The 25040-nt window shown below is 48.5% G+C and overlaps 1 protein-coding gene across 3 annotated transcripts in view; it reads left to right on the top strand.

Moving 5' to 3' along the window:
* LRBA (LPS responsive beige-like anchor protein) overlaps positions 1-25040 on the top strand; it is a 3444508-nt gene that overhangs the window by 1477356 nt on the left and 1942112 nt on the right. The gene's annotated exons all lie outside the window — the stretch shown is intronic.

Raw genomic sequence — 25040 nt, 5'->3', positions numbered from 1 at the left:
AGAAGGAAGATGTTTAGGAAGAGAGAGTTAAAGGTATTGAGGTCCCATGTCTCGCTGGTAAGTAGGGAGAACCCGAGCCGAGTCATTACTCAAATTAGGACCAAATCGGATGAGATAGTGGGCACTCAAGAGAGAACTAATGAAGTCCGTGTAGCCTCCAATGAAGAATTATATACAAGTGAAAATGGGTATGTGGATATTGATGTGGAAGACCTTATGGAACTGATGCACTTACTGAAGGATGCAAGAGAAGAACTGTAGACCCCAATTGAGGAGGTGGATATTCGATGGGCAATACGCACTATGAGGAAGGGCAAGGCTCCTGGTAGTGACGGGTTTCCCATAGAATTGTATTCAACATTTATCAATCTCCTGGCCCCGCAACCTAAAGTGTACGAGGAAGCATTTCAGAAGGGGAGCCTCCCGGAATCTATGAGGGAAGCTGTAATTACTGTAATTCTGAAAGAGGGGAAGGGCCCTGGATTGCATGGTATATCGACCCATATCCCTATTAAATATTGACGGGAACATTCTGGGGAAAATTCTGGCAACCAGGTTGGAGAAGGTAGCGCAGAGACTGGTCCAATCAGGCCAATGTTGGTTTGTTGGGGGTAGAAATACCTCTGGTAATATTACCTGCCTCCATCATGTCATGGACCATGTAAAGGCACGGAAACGAGACATGGCGATTGCTTCCTCTGACGCCATTAAAGCGTCTGATTTGCTGGAGTGGAAATGATTATTTTGAGTATTGAGGGAATTCTTATTTGGGGAAAACATCTGCAGATGGCTGGGCGTGCTATACAGCAAGCCGATGGCAATGGTAAGGACCAATTTCTGGGTGTTCCGGGACATGGGAATTGGGTAGAGGGACACAGCAGGGATGTGCAGCTTCCCCAATGCTATTTGCTTTGGCCTTGGCGCCCCTAGCTGCATTTCTGCAGCAGGAAATGATGGAAGCGGGGATAGAGGCGAGGGGTGTGAGGCATATAGTTTATTTTTTTTTATAGTTCATTTCAAACTTTTTAAAAATGCACAACAAAACATTTTCCTATTCATGTATAGATATGTATGCTGGTTCGAGAGTGGTGGACAGGATACTACTTTCCGGCGCCTAGCAAGGGATTTAAGTGACTCTTAAGGCATTCAGTCAAGGGGTGAAAAGGCCTTATTAATGCACTTAGCGGCTATTAAGCCACCTTAGAGTCTGCGCATTTCTCATAGTTTCCCGCATCACTATTAATTCTCAAACATTTTGCTATCACATCCAAAAATGCTGTCAATGCAAATGTTATTTTGTTATTTTCACCGATATGCATGACACTCCACCATTCTTCTACAGTATACGTGGAATATTTGTCCAACTCTCGGCTCATACATCTCGTTCTCTCATCTTTGAGTAGGACAGAATAACACAAGGTGTTTCAGTGAATCTTCAGAGCTATTGCAAAGGCAACATGCGGGTTCTTCCATGAATCGCTCTTCTCTCTGGTACAAGATTTCATTTGTTTCCGATACGTTTAGTCTGAAGTTCATAAAAACTCTTCTCCTTTTGCACAGGAATTGAGTCAAGTACCTGGGAGTTAATTTAGTTTCTTTGTTTCCATTGCAGCATTTTTCATTCTTTTGTGTTGTATTCTCTTGTCCTGCGTATCAATCCAGTCTTGTACTAGAAGTCTTTTTTTGACACCATCCCGATTCTGCACCAAAGTTTGCTTATTACTATTTAGCTGATTTAAGATCATTTCACAGGATGCTTTCCAGACATTAAAAAGTCCATCTGTTGCGTGCTCTTTTTATTTTTTTAGAATATCAAATTGTGGAATATGATCATCTCCCACAATTTTTCTATAGAGAGTTAGTGAGTTCCATATAACGATCACATTCATGGACGATCGACTTAACTCGTACCTCATACATGTAGTTGGGAAGCCTTTGGGCAAATTAAGAATTCTTCGCCATATAACATGTTCGCTTCATGACCAAAACTCCTAATCAATTCCTAACAGGGTTTTGGCTCCATATGTAAATGCTCAGTGTTTCACTATATGCACATGACTTGCTTTTATACGTATCAAACCTGCGGGAAAATCTCCCAGAGCTACTGTAAATACTGAAGAACTTCCGGCATATGTCTGGCATCTGTATCAATGAAGAAAAATCAGTTATTTTTCCACTGGGAGGGCTACAAAGCTGGGGATAAAGTGGGAGAGGGAGTCATTTAAATATTTGGGCATATGGGTATTCCATGAAATAGACAAGACGTTTGTACATAAAACAGGGAGGGCATTGTCGAAGATAGGGGACTCTGTTCAATTCCGGAAGAACCTGCCCCTCTCCTTCATGGGTAGAGTGGCACTATGTAAAAAGGTGATCCTGCAGCAGCTGCTCTATTTCTTCACCAATATACCATACGTGGTGAAAAGAATCTTCTTTAAAATGCAAAGTGGGGGAACTACTGTGGAATACGGGGAGGAGAAAAGTGTCTTTAGTGATACTACGAAGATCTAGGGTGAGGGTGGACTGGGTTTACCAGATTACAGGAAATAGTTTGTGGCAGCGCAATTACAGTCGGTGCTGATATGGGATCAGTTGAGGGGTGTGGGGGAAGAGTCTAAAGGGGCTGATGGGGGACTTGCCACCACATCAAAGAGTTGCAGAGCTGCTATGGTATCCAATGGGTAACAAGGGAACATCAATTTTGTTGGAGGCGGTTAGGGGACGTGGAAGAAGTATGTCCGAATGAGAGGACTCAGGGGGAGGGGGGGGGCCTGTATGATGGGAACACCTACCCTGGAGTATGGACCAAAAACTATGGCAAGCAATAGGGAGGGCAGGAATACAGAGGCTCAGAACAGGGGTGTGGGGGTGGTGGGGGATCTATTTGAAGGAGGGAAGTTATTATTTTTGCGGAATGGTGCTTGTAGTTTGGGCTGCCGAGGGGCCTGTTTCTGGCATACGGAGCAGTGGTCCGTAGGCTGGTGGAAATATGGGAGGGAATCCCAGAGTAACCGGAAGCGGGCCCACTGATGCAGGTACTGTTCGAACAAACGGGGGACAGGGCAAAGATTTCACAGATCTTATAAAGCTTTACGGGAAGAGGAACCCAAGGGGGAATTGAAGGAGAAATGGGAAGAGGATATGGGATAACCGATATCGGAAAAGGAATGGGTGCGGATATGGGAACTGGTTCAGAAGGTGTCACGTAATGCCCAGTTTCAACTGGTCCAATTTAACATCATACACAGAACATATGTAACACCAGTCAGGTTACGGGCAATGAATAACAGATTGACGGATGAGTGCCCCAGGTGTGGTAGGTTCCCGGCAGGATTCTGGCACATGATATGGGGCTGTGGAGTCATAGCAGAGTATTGGGATGAGGTGGTTAAGGGGGTGAATGAATTGTTGGGGACTAAGCTGGAATGCAACCCGGGAACATGCATCTGGGAAACTCTCCCGGGGGGAAAAAACACAAAATACGGAATAAGTTGATTCTATTTCTACTGATATTAGCCCAACGCAGAGTAGCTATTGCATGGAAACGCCCACAAGGACCAGCAAGTACAATGTGGCAGGCGGATGCCCGTAGGTGGGTGATAGCTCAACTGGTAATATTGCAGGGAGCAGGAACTGAGGTAGAAGGGGAGGGAGTAACAGTACATTGGAGTCAATTCCTGAATGACTTATCGAAATCCAATGACTAGAAACCGACATGAGGGATTACATGCTATATGGTGGCGGTGGGATGACGAGGGGCGCAGGGTGAGGTAGGCAGAAGTGAGGATACTGCAGGGTTGGCCTTGTCCCTGTGGTACCCCAGTGCATGAACTGCCATATACCATCAGATTATGGAAAAGTGGAAGAGGCCCTGTTGGGGTAACCTATACACACGAACAAGGGAGGGTAATGTTGATTTTCTCTGTATTTTGTTTGCTGTTATGGAAAAAGCAAACAAGTGTTTTTTAAAAAAATATACAAATTCTTTTCTAAAGAAATACAATGTTGGATTAACCATAATTTACATATAATGTACATTCATGGCTATTGCTAAGTGTGGATGAGCTCATGAGACTTGGAGGTTAATCTCTGGTTGACATATTATGCAATGATACTAGGTTTGAGTGCATTACCAAGTTTTTCATGCTAGTCTCTTAATCCCCCCTGAACAACAGTGGATGGGTGGTTCATATTTTCACGTTCAAACAGCTTTTTCATTTAATTCTAGTATATGACCCCATTTGGCAATGAACAGTCCTTTCAGCTGTCACATGACAGATCAACCTTTGAATGGATTGGGTCCTCCAAAGTATTCCTCAACTTTGACATGTAATGTCGATGGTGTTGAGTTGATGTCCCTCGAAGGCTACCAGCGAGGGCGACGTCATCGGATGTTGTAAGTAGCACGCACGGCGCACGTTGGCCTAATTTCTGTGTTTCCGCAAATGTGTTTGCTTCGTGAAACTTGGTGTGCCTCGTACTTGTGAATTATTTGCTGTTGTCTTTGTTGACGTGTCTTTGTCTTCTACTCCGACAACCCCTCGATCCGAGTTCAAGAAATGCAAGGACTGCGATTCCAAAATGTCCATTACGGACCTGCATCAAGTCTGTCTGTGGGGCCTGTGTGAGGGTCACGAGACGGATACGTGCTCGAAGTGTCAATCCATGACAGGAAAGGCCTTGCGGGAACGAAAGGGGAACCTGCAGATAGGCAAGGTGTCCATACCCCATAAGTCCCAACCTGCTAGGCCTTCGACCGACGAGCCGAGAGGCGACTCTCCTCGGCGGAAGAGGGCCAAGCGTTCAAGGTCTCGTAGTGGATCCCGTCACTCTTCGTCCTCATCAAAGAGCTAGAGGAGAAGGCAACGCTGGTCACCTTCCTCATTGTCAGCATCCCCGAGAGAGTGACATGCCCGTCAAAGAAGTAGACACCGGCAGAGTGGGAAGCTTTCCGTGTGGAGATGCTTAAAATCTTTGACAAACAGGGCAGGGCTCTGTCCGCGCCTTCTGTGGAAACCGTCAAGGAGCGGTCTCGTCCGGAAACTCGTGCGCCCTCGAGCCCGAGTAAATGGCGTGTTCCCCATCAAGAGCCCTCGATTGGACAAGGTGTCTAAGGATCACTAGAGACGTGGCGAACGGTCATGGTCGTCGAAGCCCTCAACGCCAAAGCCGTCGATGGAACCCATCAGGTCCTTGACCCCTGTCGGCCTTCGACACCATTATCGGCGTCGAAAGCGTCGACTGGACCAATTTTCTCAGTTCAGTCCACAGGGCCTGTGGCGCCTCCAAGAAAGGCACTGGCTGAGTCAAAGTCGAAGCCTTTGACTGTTTCAAAGCCTTTGGGTTCAGCACCTGAGAAAATGTTTGCCCCTCTACCAAAAAAGGACTTTTTTTAAGTCCCTCACTTCCATTTTTGAGGAGGAGCAGCATTCGGATGAGGAAGATGCCCCTTTTGGTCTCTAGTATGGGACCTCTAATGTGCCTGAATGTCTAGTTTCAGAGGAGAGTAGGATGCAAGATCTTCGTGACAATTTGCATAATGCTAGTGGTATTGACGCCTCTCGGCAAGCCAGAGCCAGGGGAGCATGCTGACTCCTACCAGCAACTTATGTCTAGAGTTGTTGAATATTTGGGCTGGTCTAGACCTCCAGTGCATTTTGATCAGGATGATCTCACTGACATTTTGGACCAGGGTCCACCTACGGATCCTGTGTTACCTTTCCATGTGGCTCTTCAAAAAAGGGTGGCCAGGAATTGGGAGACCCCGGAGACTAATCCGGTGGTGGACAAATCTCTTAGAAGAAAATACTGCCCTTCCAGTAACAACCCTGGCTTCTTATCCCAACACCCCACTCCCGAAATTCTGGTGGTCTAGGCAGCTTCCGCTACCTCGAATAAGGCAGCGTACCCTACCTCCTGATGGGGATGATAAGCGCATGGATGGATGGGTGCGTAAGGTATTTTTGGCAGGGAGTATGGCGCTGAAATGGGACAACTCCACCTGTGCCGTGGCAACATTTTCATACACTCTGTGGGAGTGCATACCTATGGCGGTGTAGCATATTCCGGAAAGGGGTGAAAGGAACGGCTTCCTGGCTATTGTTAAGGACGGCAAGGAAGCCATGTGGGAATCCCTTCTGTCAGGGTTGGATACTGCAGATAGCATCAGCAGGTGCATGGCTACGAGCACCGTGATGCGCAGGTTTGCATGGCAGCGGAAGTCGGGTTTTGCACCTGATGTGCAGGCTCGTCTTCTCAACATGCCATTAGACGGGTCTCATCTTTTTGGCAGCACGGCTGACGAGAGCCTTGAGAAGTTGCAGACCTCTAAGGTGTCAGCCAAGTCTTTAGATGCCACTGTTAGGCAACCTCAGCCTCTTCCGCCTAGCGGACAACCTTGGAGGGACCAATCTTTTAGTTACTACTCCTCATTTGGAAAGGTGAGAGGAATGGCCAGTCAAAGAGGCCAACGAAAATGCCTTTGTGGTGGACGAGGTAGAGGTGCCAAGCCAGCTCAAGCTGTAGCCTCCTTGCCATCGGCATCTGCAGCAGCCACTTCAAAACTACACTGAAGACTGCGTCACGATTCACCAGTGGGGGGCAGACTGTCTCAGCATCTCCACGAATGGCGAGCCATTACTTCAGATGCTTGGGGCTTTGGAAACAATAGCCTACGGTTACTGCCTTCCTTTTATAAAGCAGCCTCAGACCCGATCCGCTCCTTGTGCAGGAAATCTTAACCATGCTGGAGAAAGGTGCTATAGAACCAGTGCCTGTAGCGTAGCGGAAACAAGGGTTGGTGTTTTCCATATTTTTTGATCCCAAGAAAGACAGAGGACTGAGACCCATCTTGGACTTGAGATACTTGAACAAGTTCTTCAGGAAGGACAAATTCAAGGTGGTCACTCTTTGTCAGATCCTTCAGGCCCTCCAATTGCAGGATTGATTGGTGTCATTGGACCTTCAGGATGCTTATTTTCATGTGCCGATCAATCTCAAGCACAGGAAATACCTGAGGTTCGCCGTTGGTGGCTCGCACTATCAGTTAGGAGTCCTGCCATTCGGGTTGACCTACGCCCCGAGGGTGTTCTCCAAACTGATGGTGGTAGTGGCAGCACATCTCAGGAGAGGGGGAATTCACGTCTATCCCTACCTGGACGATTGGATGATCAGGGCACGTTCTCCCGAACAAGCCTTGGATCATCTCAACGGTACCTACCACTCCCTTCACAGACTGGGCTTCACCCTCAATTTCAAGAAGTCCTCGATGACACCTTCCCAACAGCTCCAGTACTTCATGGCTGTCTTAGACACGTTCTTGGGAAAGTGCTCGCCACCCAAGGTGAGGGCTCAAGACATTCTCCAGATGGTAACAAAATTCCAGAATGCCCCCAGTCTCCCGGCTTTCGCATTCTTGAGGTTGTTCAGCATCATGGCATCCTGCATTTTTCTGGTGCCAGAGGCCCGCCTCCGGATGAGATCCCTTCAGTGGGCTCTCAGAACGCAATGGTCCCAGTTCTTGGGACGGATGTCGGACCAACTTCAGATCCCGACCAGAGTCTCACAGGATCTGCTTTGGTGGGCCTGTGAGGAGAATATTCTGAAGAGAGAACTTTTTTGGCAACCATGGCTGGAGATAACTGTAGTGACGGACGCCTCAGTTGCGGGGTGGGGAGCTGACACCAACGATTTGACTGTCGGCGGCGTTGGTCTCCATCGGAGTCCAAACTACACATCAATCTTTTGGAGCTGAGAGCAATCAGACTAGTGCTGAAGGCTTTTCTGCCATCTGTGCGGGGAAGGCATGTCCTGATAATGACGGATAATATGGTGGCCATGCACTACCTCAACATGAGAGGAGGCGTAGGGTCACTACCACTGTGCAAAGAGGCAATGCAGCTCTGGTATTGGGCTATTCAAGAAGTAATCTCCCTGTCGGCAGTTCACCTAGCTGGGGAGGAGAACACGGCCGCGGATGCACTAAGCAGGCAGAGCACAGTCTCCCACTAGTGGGAGTTGGCTCAGGAAGTCCTTCAAGAGATCTTCACCCTTTGGGGAACCCCTCAAGTGGATTTGTTCACGACCGGGGTCAACCGGAAGTGCGAGCTGTACTGTTCAAATGTCCTCCGAGAGGAGCTCTAGAAGACGCGTTTGTGGTGGAATGGAAATTCCCACTGCTGTACACGTTTCCACCAGTCCCCGTCATTCCTCAACTAATCAGGAGGTTGAGACGGTTCGGGAGCCACATGATCCTCATTGCCCAGATTGGGCCAGGAGAACATGGTAGCCGGACCTTTTGGACATGTCCATCTCTTTTCTGTTACGTCTTCCGCAAAGAGAGGATCTGCTCTCGCAGGAGGAGGGTCGGGTTCTCCATCAAGAGGTCAACACTCTCAACCTTCACGCTTGGTTTCTGAAAGGTTGAGATACAAGGATTGGGACCTGACGGATGACGTGATGGAGGTGTTGCTTTTGGCCAGAAGGCCAGCAACCAAGTCTCTGTGCTGTTGCCATTCGAATAGGTTTTGCGACTGGTGCTGGGAAAAGAATGTTGATCCTTTTCAATATACGACTCCAGATGTTCTATCCGTTCTGCTTTCGTTAGCACAGAAAGGTCATCAGGTTGGAACCATTAAAGGTTACCTGGCAGCGCTTTCCATCTTCAAGCGCTCATCTAAGGAATGCTCCTATTTCAAAATCCCACTGGTGACTCAATTTCTGAAAGGGCTCACAAATGTGTTCCCTCCTTCTGCTTTTCAGGTTCCGGTTTGGGAACTCAACCTGATGTTAAAATTCCTAATGTGTGCGCCATTCGAACCCTTGCACACATGTCCGTTGAGGTTAACCTTTTAAGATAATACTATTGGTTGCTGTAACATCTGCACGTAGAGTGAGTGAGTTGCAGGCACTTTCTTCCAAGCCACCCTTTACTACATTCCACAAGGACAGGGTGGTGTTGAGGGTTAGACCCTCCTTTCTACCTAAGGTAGTTTTAGACTTCCAATTAAGTCTGAAAATTGTGCTGCCGGCCTTTTATCCTCCTCCGCATCTTAGTAAGGAAGAGGTAAGGCTTCATAGGTTGGACCCTAGGAGAGCATTACGTTTTTATATTTCCACCATGTCCAAGTTGAGAGTGGACGACCAGCTCTTTATAGGGTATACTGCAGTCAAATTGGGACAGGCTTTTTCTAAACAGACCTTCTCATGGTGGATCATCCTCACTATTTCTGAATGCTACAGACTGGCAGGCAAGGACCCTACTGAGGGTTTACGTGCACATTCCACCAGGGGCATGGCCTCTTCGACAGCCCTACAAAGGGGTGTTGTCATGATTCCTGCCCCTCATGTCCCCAGCCCTCCAAGATGTCAATCTGGAGGCAGGCCATGATCACCTACATGGCCCTCAAGGGCCTCTCCATCCCTCCAAAGACCCACTTGGAGTCAGACTTGCCGCTTGTGGCACCAGACTCACTCACTCACTCCCATAGGATAACATTGGGGATTGGACTTGTAGTGCATTTAGGGGGACAAGATGGATGCCCCCACATATTTCGGTTCCAAGAACTGCATGTGCGGTCTAGTCTTTTGGGTGTGGTTCAGCCCAGAGACACCTGGGATACCCAGAAACTATTTAAGCCACACCCTAAGCATTATTCTGTGGATACTGCCTATGTTCCGGATGTCGCTTTTGATAAGGCAGTGCTTTACTCTGCCCTTTAACTCTGCACATCTAAATTCTTCACCCTCCTCCAAACATGGATACTGCTTTGGGAGTCTATCAAAGATGAGGAATACATTGGAGGACACAATCCTTTCGAAGAACAAGTTACTTACCAACTGGTAACGTTCTTTCGTCTGGATGTTCCTCCAATGTATTCCTCATCGCCCTCCTAACCTACCCCTTTGTAGAATTTCCCGTGCTGTTACAACTTTCGTTCCAACAAGGCAGAGTACTGTCCTGCCTGTGGTTATGGGCAGTTTTGCTAACACGAGGAGGGGAAAAACCAACCTGAGGCCAACGGGAGCCGTGCGTGCTACTTCTAACATCCGATGATGTCACCCTCGACGGAGGCCTTCGAGGGACATCGACTCGACACCATCGACGCAGGGCGCCCTCTGCCGAAAAACAAGTTTTCCGAAGCTGGACATTACATGTCAAAGATGAGGACTACGTTGGAGGAATATCCAGTCGAAAGAACGTTAAAGTTGGTAAGTAACTTGTTTTCAAAGTTTGAAGCAGAGGTGGAATTTGAGTATCTGCCATATTGCTTTAAACCTGGTCCTTCCTTTATAAAATCTTCCCTGCCATTCAGATGAATTTGCTCTGGGATACCATTCAGAATGTTCCTTAAAACAGGTGGGTGAAGACTTCAGAATTGGAAGTGGCCTGGGCACATCTCCTGATTCGGATCGCGATACCTATGGAATTTTTGCCCTCAGGCCAGTTTTGGGACTCTCTGAGGTAGTTGATACACTGGGCTTAGTGACCCTGTCAGTGGGACAATAAACACACCTTAAACAACACCCTCAAGCCAAGTGTTTCAAAGCTGCCATTACTACATCATAGTGCGGCATTAAGTGAGGAGTTAATAACGCGGAGCAGGCTAGCTTCCATGCCTTTGCTCCATAAAGACTTGGCACAAAAGCATAGGTACACCCCTTTGGACCTTGGGTTTGTAGCGATATATTGAGAGACCACCCTTAACCTGGGAAGTTTCTTCCCACCCCAATCAAGGAGCCCTACAACAATTGCTTAAGTTAAGCGCTGGCCTTATTAAAGACTCATATAGAGCTGCATAAATCTCTCCCTGTCCCCGTGCGCACAGTGAGCCAAGAACGGGGATAAGGGTAAACGAAGAATATACATTTTTCTCTTTTGTCTGGGCTCTCTCTCCTTCCCAGCTGGTTGGGAACACCTGCATCAGCAGGTGGGCCGGAAAAAGCTGGCTGCAAAAGATAGCTGTCACTTTGAAAGTTGAAGGTGGAGGGCCTACGTCATGTGTGCAGCCTGCCGCACGCCAGGCCCACACCTTACCCCTACGTCACCAACATACCATACGCAGTTCCTGTTTTTTTCACCTACTGGGCAGGTCAGAGTTTTGCTGCGCTGCGACTCACTCCTTTTTCGGGGCTTTCCTTTTTGCTGTCAATACCTTTTTTCTTAGCGATTGGTTTTTGATTTAAATTTTAATTTGTGGTGCCTCCCTTTATGCATGCCGTATGCGCTTCAAACAGTGTATCTGTTGCCTGAAGCAATTCTCTGCGGCTGATCCCTATCATGCCTACGTCCGGTGTTTGGTTGTACATCACCCGGTGAGTACCTGTGTCTTTTGCTGTGGGATTCACCCGAGGTCTCTGCAGACTAGTCTTCTCTCAATGCCAGAGCATGCTGAAGAATTTGTAGGGAACAAGAGGCAGGCAGACACAGTTAAGAGGGGGAACGTACCTTCAGATGATGTACGTGTTATGGCACTGGCCTTCGATACCCAGGGGAAGACAGCCTCCTCATTTCTGGGGTCTTCACAGGACCGTTCGGTAGGAAACCGTAGGCGTGTTCACCTAAGAGTACCTCTGGATGGGAGAACACTAGTACCCCCAGGTGGGAAAGGATCTAAAAAGATCCACCCGGTACCAGAAGATTTGTTTACACCATACAAAATGATTACGGTACCGGGGAGACCCTATTAAGCCTCAGTAATCCAAACAGGCAAGGGTTCCTTCAAAGAGGCGCACACCTCTGGGGTTGACTGTGTACCTTCTGATTCCCCTGTATCTGCTACAGCCAAGACGGCTACTGCAACTAAGCCTTCCAGTACTTCGGTACTGAAAGAGACCATCTTATCCTCGGTTACCGCAGTTGAGCCCTTCTCCAAGGAAGCCCAAGCGGAAGAAATCACCCGTTGTCTCTCTGTGATTCGGTACCGGAGAGTCAGAAAGATAATTCCATTCTCGTTTCTGATTCTGAACACTTTGATGCTTCAAACATTTTTAAAGTTCCTCTGGAACAATTATTCAGTACTCATGTGAGAGTGAATTTTCCTCAGATTTTGCCACAATTTACTCCTCAGTCTGAGGACAATTTGGCTCAACCAACTCCGGTTCCAACATCTCAATCGGCACCATAGCTGGTCTGAACTAATATTCAAGTCCCTAGACCTGTGGTTTTCAACATGTATAATCCAAACCATAAGTCTACCAGGGTTGACTCTTCTACATCACCTTTTAGGTTACAAGAGTCCCAACCTAATCCTTTCTTAGAAATTCTGGCTCAACGCATTACAGACAAAATGTTTACTAATATACCTCCTCATGGATCAGTTCCTACTCCTTTGCCAATCACTGTGTCAGTCGGCAACAAGAATACTCCTCCTCCGTCCAAGAAACAGAACATTTCCAAAGACACTGACACCGATACAAATGACGGTGCTCTTTCACCATCCAAGGTGTTTCATGAGATTGTAGCAAAAGCTATGCAGGCCTTGGAAATCATTCCTAAAGACAAACCTGAAACGGCTGAGGTTTTTGGCAAACTGCCATCTCAGCATTCTAAAAATCCACTTCCCATGGAATTAGCTGTCCTGGAGCAAGCATTAGCACGCCTGGGAATACCTCATTTGGATCGTCACATCTCTAAAGCTCTAGACATCAAGTATAAAGTGCCTATGGAAGAGCCTTTCTACTTATGGGAAATCTTCCAGCACATTCTATGGTAGTTTCAGCTGCCCTAGACACTAAGGGCAAAGGCCCTTCTCAGTCTCCAGCTTCCGTTCTAGATAGTAATGAAAAGGTTGGGAGGCACAAGGTAAAAAGTCACACTAATGCTACCTTACAACTCAGGCAAGCAAACACTGCTACAGTTTTAGCAGGATTTATTATCCTTAATTGGGAGACCTGGAGTGCTTTACTGATCTGCTCCCTCAGGAAGCCACTGATGAGTTTTCCTTTTGGATTTCAGAAGGTAGAGAGGCGGCTATCCAACAGCTTCAAGGTTAAGGACCTCACTGATGCAACAGCAAGAGCGGTCACTAATGCAGTCTGCATGCGTATACATGCATATTTATCAGCCTCTTCTCTTCACCGGGATATTCAAGAGAAAGTTATCTACGTTCGTTTTGATGGCAAAATACTTTTTGATCGTCCATTGATAAGGTACTTCAAAAATGTAAAGCCAGTGTGACTGCTGCTAAAACCCTGAGCTCATATTTTGGTTATACAACCATATCACCAAAACGTTCAGTTGTTCAAACCACGTCCTCAAGGGAATAGTTGCTCTTCCACATCCACAAAATCTTATGACTGTCCTAAGAAGAGAAGATATAGACATAAATGTTAAGTTATGTTATTTGGCATTTATATAATGCTCTATATATCATCGGTATGACTTCAAAGCGCTGGTAGGTTGAACGTCCTTGGGAACTGTAGTCCAGGTCAATTGAGAGATTAGGGTGTCAAAGGGTTCTTGGGTGCACCAGTTAAGTGTGCAGCTGATGTAATTGCCTGATGGTAGCTGTATCCTAGCATTAGGTGTGGTGGTATTGATATCGGTTCAATGTGTGCAGTCTGGCAGGTGGACACCAAGACTGGGTTCTGGCTGCCCTAGGCCTGTGGGACGCTTACGTGTGCAGCTAGGCTGGTTTGTCGTGGGATATAGCTAGATTTCGGAGGGGAAAAAAAATATCCGATATTTGTCCCCCGGTATTCTTTATATTCCTTGGCGGACTCCGATAAACCCCCGTATTTCATAATTGCAAAGTGCAGAGCGCGGGATTCACAACCCTTTTTTTCTGCGTTGTCTTGTTTCCAAGACAGAAGCATTGCCTATGAGCTATACTGGCAGCTCTCCTTCATCTGAGATGTCATGTAGCAATGATCTGTTGCTGTCAAGCCTTTCAGAAGTGTCTTTCACAGGTGCAGGAATGCGCTGTGAACATTTTAAAGAACATAAAACCCCCTTTCATCATGTGCGAGAAAGTGCAGAGAGGCGATTAGTCCAAGTTTGCGAAATCTATACGAGAAGTAAATATGCGCACTCCTGTTGCTTCCTACAGAGATGTGGCTGCAATGGTGGTGCGCTGTCAGTTTGATCTGCGCCCTGAAGCGCCTAGCAGCAAAACACACCAGAAACAAACGAGCTGATAAAAATAGCAGGAGGATATTTTGCAGTCCGTGAACTGGGTGTCTGGATGCCCGTTTCCGTAGCCAATGCGCAGAACCCACCAAACCTGACATAATGCTGGCGAGGGAGAAACCTGCCAGCCCGTTCACTTAGCAAAGTAAAATATGTCGAAGAAAGCACCAGTATGCATTTTACTCCCACATCTTGGCATAGGAAAACACTAGGCAGTTGCTTATTTCACCCCACGCAACCTGCAGGAGTCTGGGAAGACTGCTGTAGTGCCAGTTTACTATATTTTGCCCTGTTGCAAACTGTTTGCTTGAATACTGGACCTGGCAATGCAACACAAAGCACATGCAGGCCTGTAAGGGGTAGCTCATTGTGCTAATCCAACCGATGCAGAAATGCAGGTGTTCATTTGTTATTTGCACTTTAATGTTGGCGCCAGTTAAGTATATGGTTTTCCCACCAAGAACCTGACTGCAAGGCAAACCTGGACATATTACAGCAGGCCATGGCAGCTGAGCAACTTTCAGCAACGGCGAGGAAGACCTACCGTTTGCGACGACCAGAAGGAAGCCTGTTTTATAATAAGCAAACGCTGATCCTGCCTCAGCCCTCGGGACAGCTAAGGAGAAACAGACCTCACAGGCACAGCAGCAGGCCGGGGGCACACAAGGCCTGCTGAGGTACTGCAGGCGGCCACAGGAGCTTTTCTGGAAACTGGCATCTGACAGCAAATTCACAGGCACCGGGGCTGGCTCAGCAATAAAGCTCCCTGCCTGCAAGCACTACGAGTAGAGTTCTACATCCGATCTCGGGAGGAACTCGAAAGCTCCAATAAATATTGTTTTATGATGAATTTGTTACGCCTGCAATAACGGAGGCTGATTAGATCTTGGGTGCAGTGGGCTTTTGAATTTTATTGCCATTTCCGCAATTCATTTGCGATTATTGTAAATATCATAGAATAGATGCTGCAATGGCCTCAGTAATTAAGAAGCAATAGACAGTCCAATGCCTTTGCAAATATTTTAAATATAATTGTTTAGGCGCTACACTGAACCTAGTAGCTCCGCAGCAATAGCGAGTCCAATGTGTTTCCGAATGTTTTAAATACCACTTTTAAGGTGCTGCAATGACCTCAATGGCTCTGCAGCCACAGCCAGTTTAATATATTTGCAATTTGACTCGTCAGCAGCCTCAGTCCAAGATGTTAGCTAATATTTTAAATATCATTGATTAGGTGCTGCAATGAACCCAGTGCTGCCAGCTGGCTGGATGCATTTTCAGCAAACTTAGTTGTGGCTCACGCCTTGAAAGTTTGGTTTGGGCGACGTTGTGTAAATTGTGTACACTCCTAACGCACGATCTGGCCTGGCCTGGATTGACGTTCTGTGTGTGAGACAGTACAGTGGGCCTGATTCACAAAGCGATTTTCACTGGGAGAACCCCATTGAATCACTGTTTTTCAATGGAACATCCCATTAAAGAACACTCTGTGAGTGAGGCCTGGGTGTGCTCTGCAGATTTTGTTTAAGCTATGGTGCATTTTGCCCTAAATTGTTTTCCATAATATCACACAGTATGGAGAGTTCTGCTGACCCTTGATGCAGGGTATCTCCAGCACTATGAGGCCAGGACACCGTGCAGTGCTGCGCTATATTACCAGGACCACAACTAAGATCAAACTGCACAAAATCGACGTACAGAGAGTAACGCACAGCGTGAAGTGCTCTGCTTTCCCTTTAAGCGAGGAATCTGCACTACGAGTCCAGGGCACTGTGCAGTGCTGCACTATATTACCACAACCATATGACTAAGATCAAACTGCACTAAATCAATGTACAGAGAATAACTTACAGTATGGAGCGTTCTGCTGTCCCTTAATACAGGGACTCATCTGCATTACGAGGCCAGGGCACCGTGCAGTGCTGCACTATATTACCACGACTAAGATCAAACTGCACTAAATCAACAGAGTAGCACAGATATTATGACCCATATAATATTGGTCGGACAATGCCGTTGAGTCTGACTACAGTCCTAAATTGTGTGATCTTCGGCAAGTACCCATCCTTCTGATCCTAGACTTTCTTATTGGACAAATGTGATACTCCCCTGCTGAGGACACCCCACAGGTTTGCAAAAGGGTCAAAGTTATCAATATGCCCTGTTTAACTCGAGTGACATGGAGAGGCCAGGACAATAGGTGAAGGTGAAAGTGAAATGCAATGTTTGCTTTTAATCAAGACATTGAATTGCGTGAGGAATAAGAGTCCCTGAAAAGCTATTGCATGATTTATTACAACAATTTTCACTTGTAGAAATGCTAGAGATTACTGGATTAACATGAAGTGTTTATAAAATCTTGCCCTGAGATATATTACCCTAGATATGCACGCAATGAAACAATAAAAGAAATTCTGTGTTTACACTGGAAAAAAGTTATCTGCATTTTTTTTTAAAAGGGCAACCGGGAAAACACTGAGAAACACAGATTGTGAAAATATTTCAACACACTGAAAAAACACTCCCGAAAGTATAAAATAAATAAAAAAGAAACCCCTAAAACAGGAAACCCTAGATATAGCTGCGTTTTAACAGAATAATGAGGTGTTCATGGGGTAATGTTCATATGTGAGCAGCTAGGCCGAATTGATTGAGGGGTGTAGCTGCATGCTAATTGTGTGATAGTGTCGAGTAGAGAATAAGCATAGTGATATGATATGACAGTTTATTTACACAGCGGCCACACACAATGCGTTTCAAATGCCCCACGACAAGGGAGGGAACAAGGGGAAACACAAAAACACTCCTACAAGCCGTGAACAACAAGAATGCTAAGATTAACCATTGCACGCGGCCTAGCGAAAACCCAGACAATGCGGTGCCAGGACACAAACAGGAAGAAAGTGGGAACAAACAGGTGATTACTTCACTAGGCTTGATGACATCTTCGGCAGATCTGGAGAATCATACAAGGTGAGTAGGAGAGGGAGGAGGGAGGATAAAGGAGGAGAGGAGCAAAGCAAGCGACCATCGCACTAGGCTCAAAACCTCATGCAGTGCCGGAGGGGGGGGATAACAAGTAAGGGGGAGACAAACAATGTTAACATCATACTAGGCCCAGGGACAAATTCGGTAGAGCAAGTGCAGAGAGGGAGGGAGGAGGAGAGAGAGGGAAGGGGGAAGGTGGAAGGGAGAGGAGAGCAGAGAATAAAACTGAAAAGAACAGAGAAGCAGACAGGAGAGCGAATATAGTTGCAGAGGTCAGTAAAGCACATAATGTTGTAAGAGAACATAAGAGGTAGGCGAGAATTCACGGTGATGATGGGCACAGCATGATTCAGGGCCAACCTGAATGCGGGATCCAGGGGAGGTCCAGCATGAGAGTAGAGGGGGTTAAGTGCCACGAGTCAATGTGTCCAAAGGTCATATCCAAGCATTGGCCAAAGTCATTGATGGTGAACACTTCGTGAATCAAGACAACTTCTGCAATGAATGGGAGGGGGGGATTGGAAGAAAGGGATAAGCTGAGGGGGAGGAAGGAAAAGAGATCACAAGGACATCATGGAGGACCAGAGGGGTGGGGGCACATAGCGACATCATGGGGGACCAGAGGGGACTGGGGGCACACATCCACTTCACGGGGGACCAGAGGGAGCTGGGGACACACATCGACATCACAGGGGACCAGAGGGAGCTGGGGATGCACATCGACATCACAGGGGCCATAGGGGGCTGGGAGCACACAGCAACATCATGGGGGACCAGAGAGGGCTGGTGGCACACAGCAATATCACGGGGAAATGAGGGGCTGGGGGCACACATCGACATCACGTGGGACGGGGGGGGGCATACAGCAGCATCACGGGGACCTGAGGGGCTGGGGCACACAGCAACATCACGGGGGCCAGAGGGGGCTGGGCAAACAGCGACATCACGGTGGACCAGATGGGCTGGGGGGCACACAGCGACAGCCTGGGAACAGAGGGGCCTGGGGGCATGCAGCGACATCACGGGGGACCAGAGGTGTTGGGGTCACACAGCAACATCACGGCTGACCAAAGGGCTAGGGGCACATGGTGACAACACGGCGAACCGGAGGGGCTGGGGCATAGGACATCCCGGGGGACTAGAGGGGCACACAGTGATATCTTGCAGGACCAGCGGGGGCTAGGGGTACACAGTGACAACACGGGAGCAAGAGGGGCTGGGGCCACACAGCAACCTTTTGGGGAACCAGAGGGGGCTGGAGGCACACAGCGACAACACAGGGGACCAGAGGGGGATGGGGGCACGTAGCGACAAAATGGGGGACAAGAGGGGGCTTGGGGGCACAGAGCGGCAACCTGGGGGGCGTCCAGAGGGGGATGGGGGGCACACAGAAACAACATGGGGGACCAGAGGGGCTGGGGGCACACAGCGACATCACGTGAACCAGAGGGGCTGGGGGCACACAGCGACATCACGTGAACCAGAGATGCAGGTGGGGCACACATCGACATCACAGGTGACCTGAGGGGACTGGGGGCAGATAGCGACAACACGGGGAACCAGAGGGACTGGGGGAAACAGCAACATCACTGGGGACCAGAGGGGGCATTGGGGTACACAGCAAAATCAAAGGGAGCAGACCGAGGCCTTCGTTGTGGGCCTTCATTGTGGGCCTTGTTGGATCGGCCGGCTCTCACCTCCCGGTTGCGGTGATTGGCTTAAACAGGCCAGGAGCAGCCATGGGAGGGGGAGCCGATCAGGCCAGGTAGGGAAGACCGATGGAGAGACAGAGAGGCCATGTTGGAAGGCAGGAGCAATGGTGAAAAGCAGCAAGGATACTGGCAAGGATATGTGAATACCAGTAAGAAGAATGTATGCGTGGAGTTCTGATCTAAGGAGATCGATATTCTGCATTTCAGGCATGTGGTTGCTTAATAGCGAATTAATGAGCGCATTGAGTGATGACATTTTTGGGGGTCTCATTGAGCACTAGTCATCGGGTCAATGGGGTTCAGTCACTTCAGAAGGTCGTGGTTGGTATTACGGAAAGAGACACGTTTTTAGAGCTTTGCGGAACATCATATAGTCTTGAGTGTGTCGAATATGAGGGGGAAGCAAGTTCCACAGAGTCTGGGCCAAGGTCAAGAAGGCTCATCCTCCGATCCTGACAGAGTTGGAGGTTGGAATCACTAGAAGGAGGGCAGTGCTTGATCTTAGGGTGCGAGATGGGAGGTATGGTTTATCTTGTCTTGTAGGTATAATGGGTCGGTCTTGTGCAACGCACAGTGAGTGATGCACAGGGTCTTGATGGTGGCCCTTCGTCTGACTGGGAGCCAGTGTAGGGTTCGGAGAGCTGGTGAGATGCGGTCTCTTTGACCCAGGGCAAGGAGCAGTTTTGCAGCAGCGTTTTGGGCTCTTTGGAGTTTTTTGAGTTGGTATGCCGGGGCTCCTAGGTATTAGGGAGTTGGCATAGTCCAGTCTCGACCTCAGAATATACATAACTGCAGCAAACTGTTCGGGTAGGAAAAAATGCATCTGAGAAGTTTGAGATGGTAGTGACAGCATTTTGACACGTTGTTGATCTGACGGGAGAGGGTCGGGCCCGAGTCCATAGTGCAGCCTAGGTTATTTTACTGTATCGGGGGGGGCGGGGGGGGCATGGGAGTGGATGTGGTAGCAGGGCAATATTGCCACACACTATGATTTCAGTTTTTAGCAGGGTTCAAAGGGAGGTGGTTTATTGTCATCCATCGATCAATATCGCAGCGACAGGCTACAAGGTCGGAAAGGTGGTTGGTGCCAGACTTTGGAATTCTTAGGCTAATTTGGGTATCGTCAGCGTAGTTGTAACAGGAGAGGTTGTGCATGCGGATGATCCCTGGTAGAGTGGTCATATAGAGGTTGAACAGGAGAGCAGACAGGCATGCGCTTTGGGGTACTCCAATGTTCACCGAGTGAGCAGTTGAGACGTAAGGGGAGAGGAGGGTTATTTGTTTCCTGTTGGTTAGGAAGGAGGCGATCCATTTGAGAGCAGTGGCACGGATTCCTAGGGAGTGAACGCAGTCAAGGAGGATTGCGTGGTTAACCGTGTCAAAGGCTGCGGAGAGATCAAGGAGAATCAATGCTGCGCAGCCTTCAGAGTCTGCAGTGACCTTCAGATAATTCCAGATCGATATCGGTGTGGATTCAGGATTCAGCCTGATTGTGTGGGGTCAAGGAGACAGTTGGATTCTATAAAGGTGGTGAGCTGGGAGTATGCAGTCCGATCAATGAGTTTCACAGGAAATCTGGTGTTGGAGATCGGTCTGTAATTCTTGCGGTCAAGTGGGTCAATGGATGCCTTTTTTAGAAGAGGCTTGACCTGCGCTATTTTGAAGTCATCAGGGAAGATGCCAGAGGTGAGGGATTCATGTAGAATAGGTCTTGTATGTTCTCCTGCGCAGGTAGATGAGAATATTTCTTTCAGGGGTCGAGGGGTGACCCGGAGGGTGTGCTGGCTGATAGTAGGTCAAAGAACTCTTCTCTGGAGATGGGTATGAAGGAGTCGAAGGTAGTGAAATTGGGCGTTGGGGCAATGGGATCATGAGGGGTCAATGATGATGATGGGGGCGGGGGGGTGAACAGTTTGGTGATAAGGGATGTCCTGTCTAGAGCGGTGTTGTAGAAGTGTAGAGAGAGGGAGTCGCAGAGCGATTGTGTGGGAGTGGATTGTGTACCGAAGCAGGTGGGATTGACGAATTCTGATATGATCATGTGGATTTCTTTGCTGCGGTTTCCACAGTTGAGAATTTGTTTATTGTAAAAGGCTTTTTGGCCTTTCGGATTTCTGCTTTGTAGTTAGGTAGTGCAGGGCAAACATGGATCTGCTGAAAGAGGTTTTTGATACTCGGCGTTTGCGTTCAAGAGTTCTGTTTTTTGGTATTCCTCAGTAGGGGCGTGAATCATTTGGAGGACGGTCCGTTGCGTGGGAGGCGGGACGCAAGGGAGTGAGAGGTGTTAGTGATTCATTAAGCCAGGAGTTCAAGGAGTCGATGGTTAACGCTCTATTGGGAGGGGAGCTATTGGGGAGGGAGCATTGTAGGGGGGTGAAGAAGCAGGGCATCGGCTAGGTTGGGAAGGATATTGACTTTGTTCCAGCATTTGAGATCACGGGGGCCAGGGGAGCTGCAGGGGTGTGGATAGAGAAAGGGATGGCAAAGTGGTCGGTTCAGATGAGTGGTTTTGCACAGGATAAGTGAACCAGGTTGTGGGAGCTGAAAATTGCATCAAGGGTGTGCCCACCTGAGAGGGTTGGACCAGTCGTATGATAGGAGAGGTTGAGGGCATCAGCACTATCAACCAGGGGATGAGTCATGGGGTTAGAGGGGATATCGAACCAGATATTAACGTCTCCTAGGGGAGCAAGAGATGGGTGATTTACTTGAATGGTAGCTATTGAATCACAGAGGTTGTTGGCAAAATGTCTGTCATATCCAGAGGGTCTGTAGTTGAGGAGGAAGCTTTGGGTGAAGGTTGGTGGTAGAGCTAGTTTTACTAGAAGGGATTCACAGGGGGCAGTGCATGTCTGGGATTCAACGAGTGAGACAGAGAAATGATGGTTGTAGACTTGCCACCTCTGGAGGGTATATTATGTGCGATGAGCGAGTAACCAGGGGCGGAAGGCTTCATGTGCTACAGGGGCAAAGTCGTCAGAGAACCAGGTTTCGGTGATAAAAATGAGGTCCGGCTTGTCAGTGGATAGGAGGTCGAAAATGGTGTGTCCGTTTCTTGCTATCGAGCGGGCGATAAAGAAGGATGCAAGTGTGACTTCATGAGCGGATGTGGGTTTTGTGTTGCTCATCAGAGTGGGAGCTTGAGGGACATGGCTGTCAGGAGGGGTGGTGGGAGTGGTATGAGCATTCAGGGTTGTTGAGACAGGATGAGGCGGGGTACGGGAGGGGCTGGGTGCCTGTGGTGCCTTAGTGTTTGCTGAGAGGGTTCCATCTATGGGGGACGGGAAGAGTAGGTGGATGGAGGTAGGAGTGTGTGAGATGAGGGGTGGGTCAAGGGGGGTTGGGAGGGTGGTGGATGGGTCGGCTGGTGTAAGGGGGCTTAGGTGGGCTGGATTTGGAGTGAGTCTGGGGGCAAAGGGGAATTAGGTGTACAGGGTGAGAAGTCAAGAGAATGGGGGTGGAAACTGGGGTAGGAGAGAGTGGAGTGTAGGGGGGTAGGGGATGGAAAAGCTGAGAGGGTGGACTGGTGCAGAAGTGGTGAGGAGTAGAGGATCAAGGGAGAGGACCAGTCGCGTTTTCTGCATTTCGTGGGATTTGGTGCAATAGGGGTGTGCGAGAGGGTGGGGGGGGTCGGAGGAGCACAGAGAGGAGGCTATCGCTTTGGCAAGGGTGAGACACGCTACTTTCAGAGAGGAGAAGGGATGTAAAGGGGGTGGTTTGTTGGCGAGGGGTCACGTAGGCGTTATGGGAGTCGGAGGGGGTTGTTTGGGCAGTTGGTCAGGGGGGGTCGTGTTCCTCGGTTGGCTGAGGGGGAGGGAGTGGGTGGCATGGCAGGTTGGTAGAGAGGGAGGGGAGTTCCTCAGAGAGCTCAAGGGTGAAGTGGAAGTGGAATCGTGCTGTTTCCATGTACTGCACTGTCCCCCCGCCCCGCACTTTCCCGCTTCCCATGCACTTGCGCGGTGTGAATGACACTTGGCCTAGTAGGATCGTTGTCTGATTTCCCTCTGTTTCCCCCTCCCTTGCCTCGTCGCACCTTGGAACACTTGTGTATAGGCGCGTTATAAATGCCATATCATATCACATACACATATCACAGAGTGCTCCTCTGGCTTGGGAGTTCGATAGCGGGCGTGGTGTATGGGCGGGGGGGTATTAGGGTGTTCTCAATAGATGTCAGGGGGAGAGTGGGAGTCGGTGTGTTAGGATGGGATGGGGAGAGTGGGATAGGCGCATGAGGGGGCAGTTGTTTGGCACGCCAGAGTGATCCTCTGATCTTAGAGTTGGACATGAGATGATGGGAGGAGAGGGGGGGGCGGCGTCTGGGGGTGGATGTGGTTTGCGATCAGGTGGGGAATAGAGGGGGGATTGTGAAGTTGGGTGCTAGAGCACGGGCGATGCGCTGCGAAGGGGAGGGAGGGGTGTGGGTATGGTGCTGGGAGGCTAGGGATTGGGACGGGTCGGAGAGTAGGGGGTATATCAAGAGTTGGGATCTCCATTCTGGAGGTCAGTGCAGTACCTAGAGGTTGGTGAATTAGTAACAGTAGATGTATCAGTAGGGAGTTCTATCTGAGCAAAAGAGGCAACTAAATCAGGGAAATATTACAGTGTGCACTTTCTTGAAGTGTATCCGTCACATTGGGCACTTTCTAGGTGTGGATCAAGCCCACGGGAGCAATTCTAAGAGAGCAGCGCAGGCAAATGGATTACAGGATTATTTAAGGCGGCACCCTTTAGATGTGAGTCAAGCTACCAGGAGCAATTTCTAAGTCACACAGGGTACTTTCTAGATGAGAATCAATAAAGCAAGAGCAATCTCTGTTTGTGGAACAAATAAATCACAGTAATATCTCAGACGGCCCTACTAGATGTGAATCAAGCTAACAGGAACAATTCTAAGTGTGCGGGACAGGCAGAATAAACACAGTAGTATCTCAGCGGCTCCTTTTAGATGCGAAACAGGTTAACAGGTACTGTTATTAAGTATGTGGGATATCAATACAGTTATAACACAGCTGGCACTTCCTAGATGCAAATCAGGTCAACAGGGAACAAGTCTAAGACCTAGAAGGCACCTTCTAGATGAGAATCGATGAAGCAAGAGCAATCTCTGTGTATGGAACAAATCTCCGTGATATCACCCTCTTCGAATAATTTCTATGTGAGTGGGACAGGCGATATAAAGGGAAAACAGAATAAAAACATAGTAATATCTCGGGGGTACTTCTAGATGCAAATTAATGCAGCGAGAGTGGATTTAATAGAAGTCAGTCTGTACAGTTCCTAAGGTGTGATGCAGGCTAATATTTACAGTGTTTGGATAGTTAGCAAAGCGGTAGGCTTCCAAGGCAGAGTGATTACTCTACCCCGACCCTAGCCACTCCTGTCATAATAGTTGCTGCTGGTTGACGGCTGGCCACTGGCTTCTCCTGCTGACACCTGCAGACCCGATATGGAGCTGTCTCTGTGGGAGTCGCCCTTTGCCTTGGGGCCCTTACCCACAGGGGCTTGCACAGTCAGAGGGCTGCCCTGGGAGGGTCAGTTATGAACCAGATGGGCAACCAATCAGGGACGGTGAGCAGGCTGGGAGGCGGTCGGGGAACAGGGAAGTGGAAGCGGGCAGGGGAGGGAGAGGAGAGGGTGCGCAAACAGGCCTGGGGGCCGCAATTACAAACAAAAACCGCAGAGGCCTGGAAGGGCCTCGACACTCACCTCATTACCAAAAAATAACAAAGGTCCTGCCCCTTCTTCAAATCAGTCAGTCAAAGTCTATTTGACTTCCTCCCAGGGATGTACATACCTTCTGCTCCAATTATTATCAAGGAGCATACATCCGCGGTAGCAAGAAAGATTTGCAACTTTCTTTCCTCATCGGGAAAGCATCACTCGAGAGGAATGGGTTTTGAATATTATTTGACACAGTTACTGTCTTGCCCTTCCAGCTATTCTCGCATCCTCTCCCCTGAAGCTCCAAAAATCATCTTCAAGCTTCTGGTAGAGATACAAAAGCTCCTATCCTTAGGAGCAATAGAATTGGTTCCTCAAGAGGAATTAGGTCAGGGGTTGTATTCCCGTTACTTTCTAATCCAAAAGAAAAGATCTATTTCAAACAGTTTCTGTTAATCGAAACCTTCCATATGGTTACTGTTCCTCAGATTCTAGCTTCTCTTCATCTCAACGATTGGATGGCATCTATAGTTCGACAGGATTCTTAT

This window comes from Ambystoma mexicanum, chromosome 6q (genome assembly GCF_040938575.1).
Source record: "Ambystoma mexicanum isolate Mex_15411 chromosome 6q, UKY_AmexF1_1, whole genome shotgun sequence".
NCBI classification, from domain to species: Eukaryota; Metazoa; Chordata; class Amphibia; order Caudata; family Ambystomatidae; genus Ambystoma; species Ambystoma mexicanum.
This window is presented reverse-complemented; position numbering and strand designations above follow the sequence as displayed.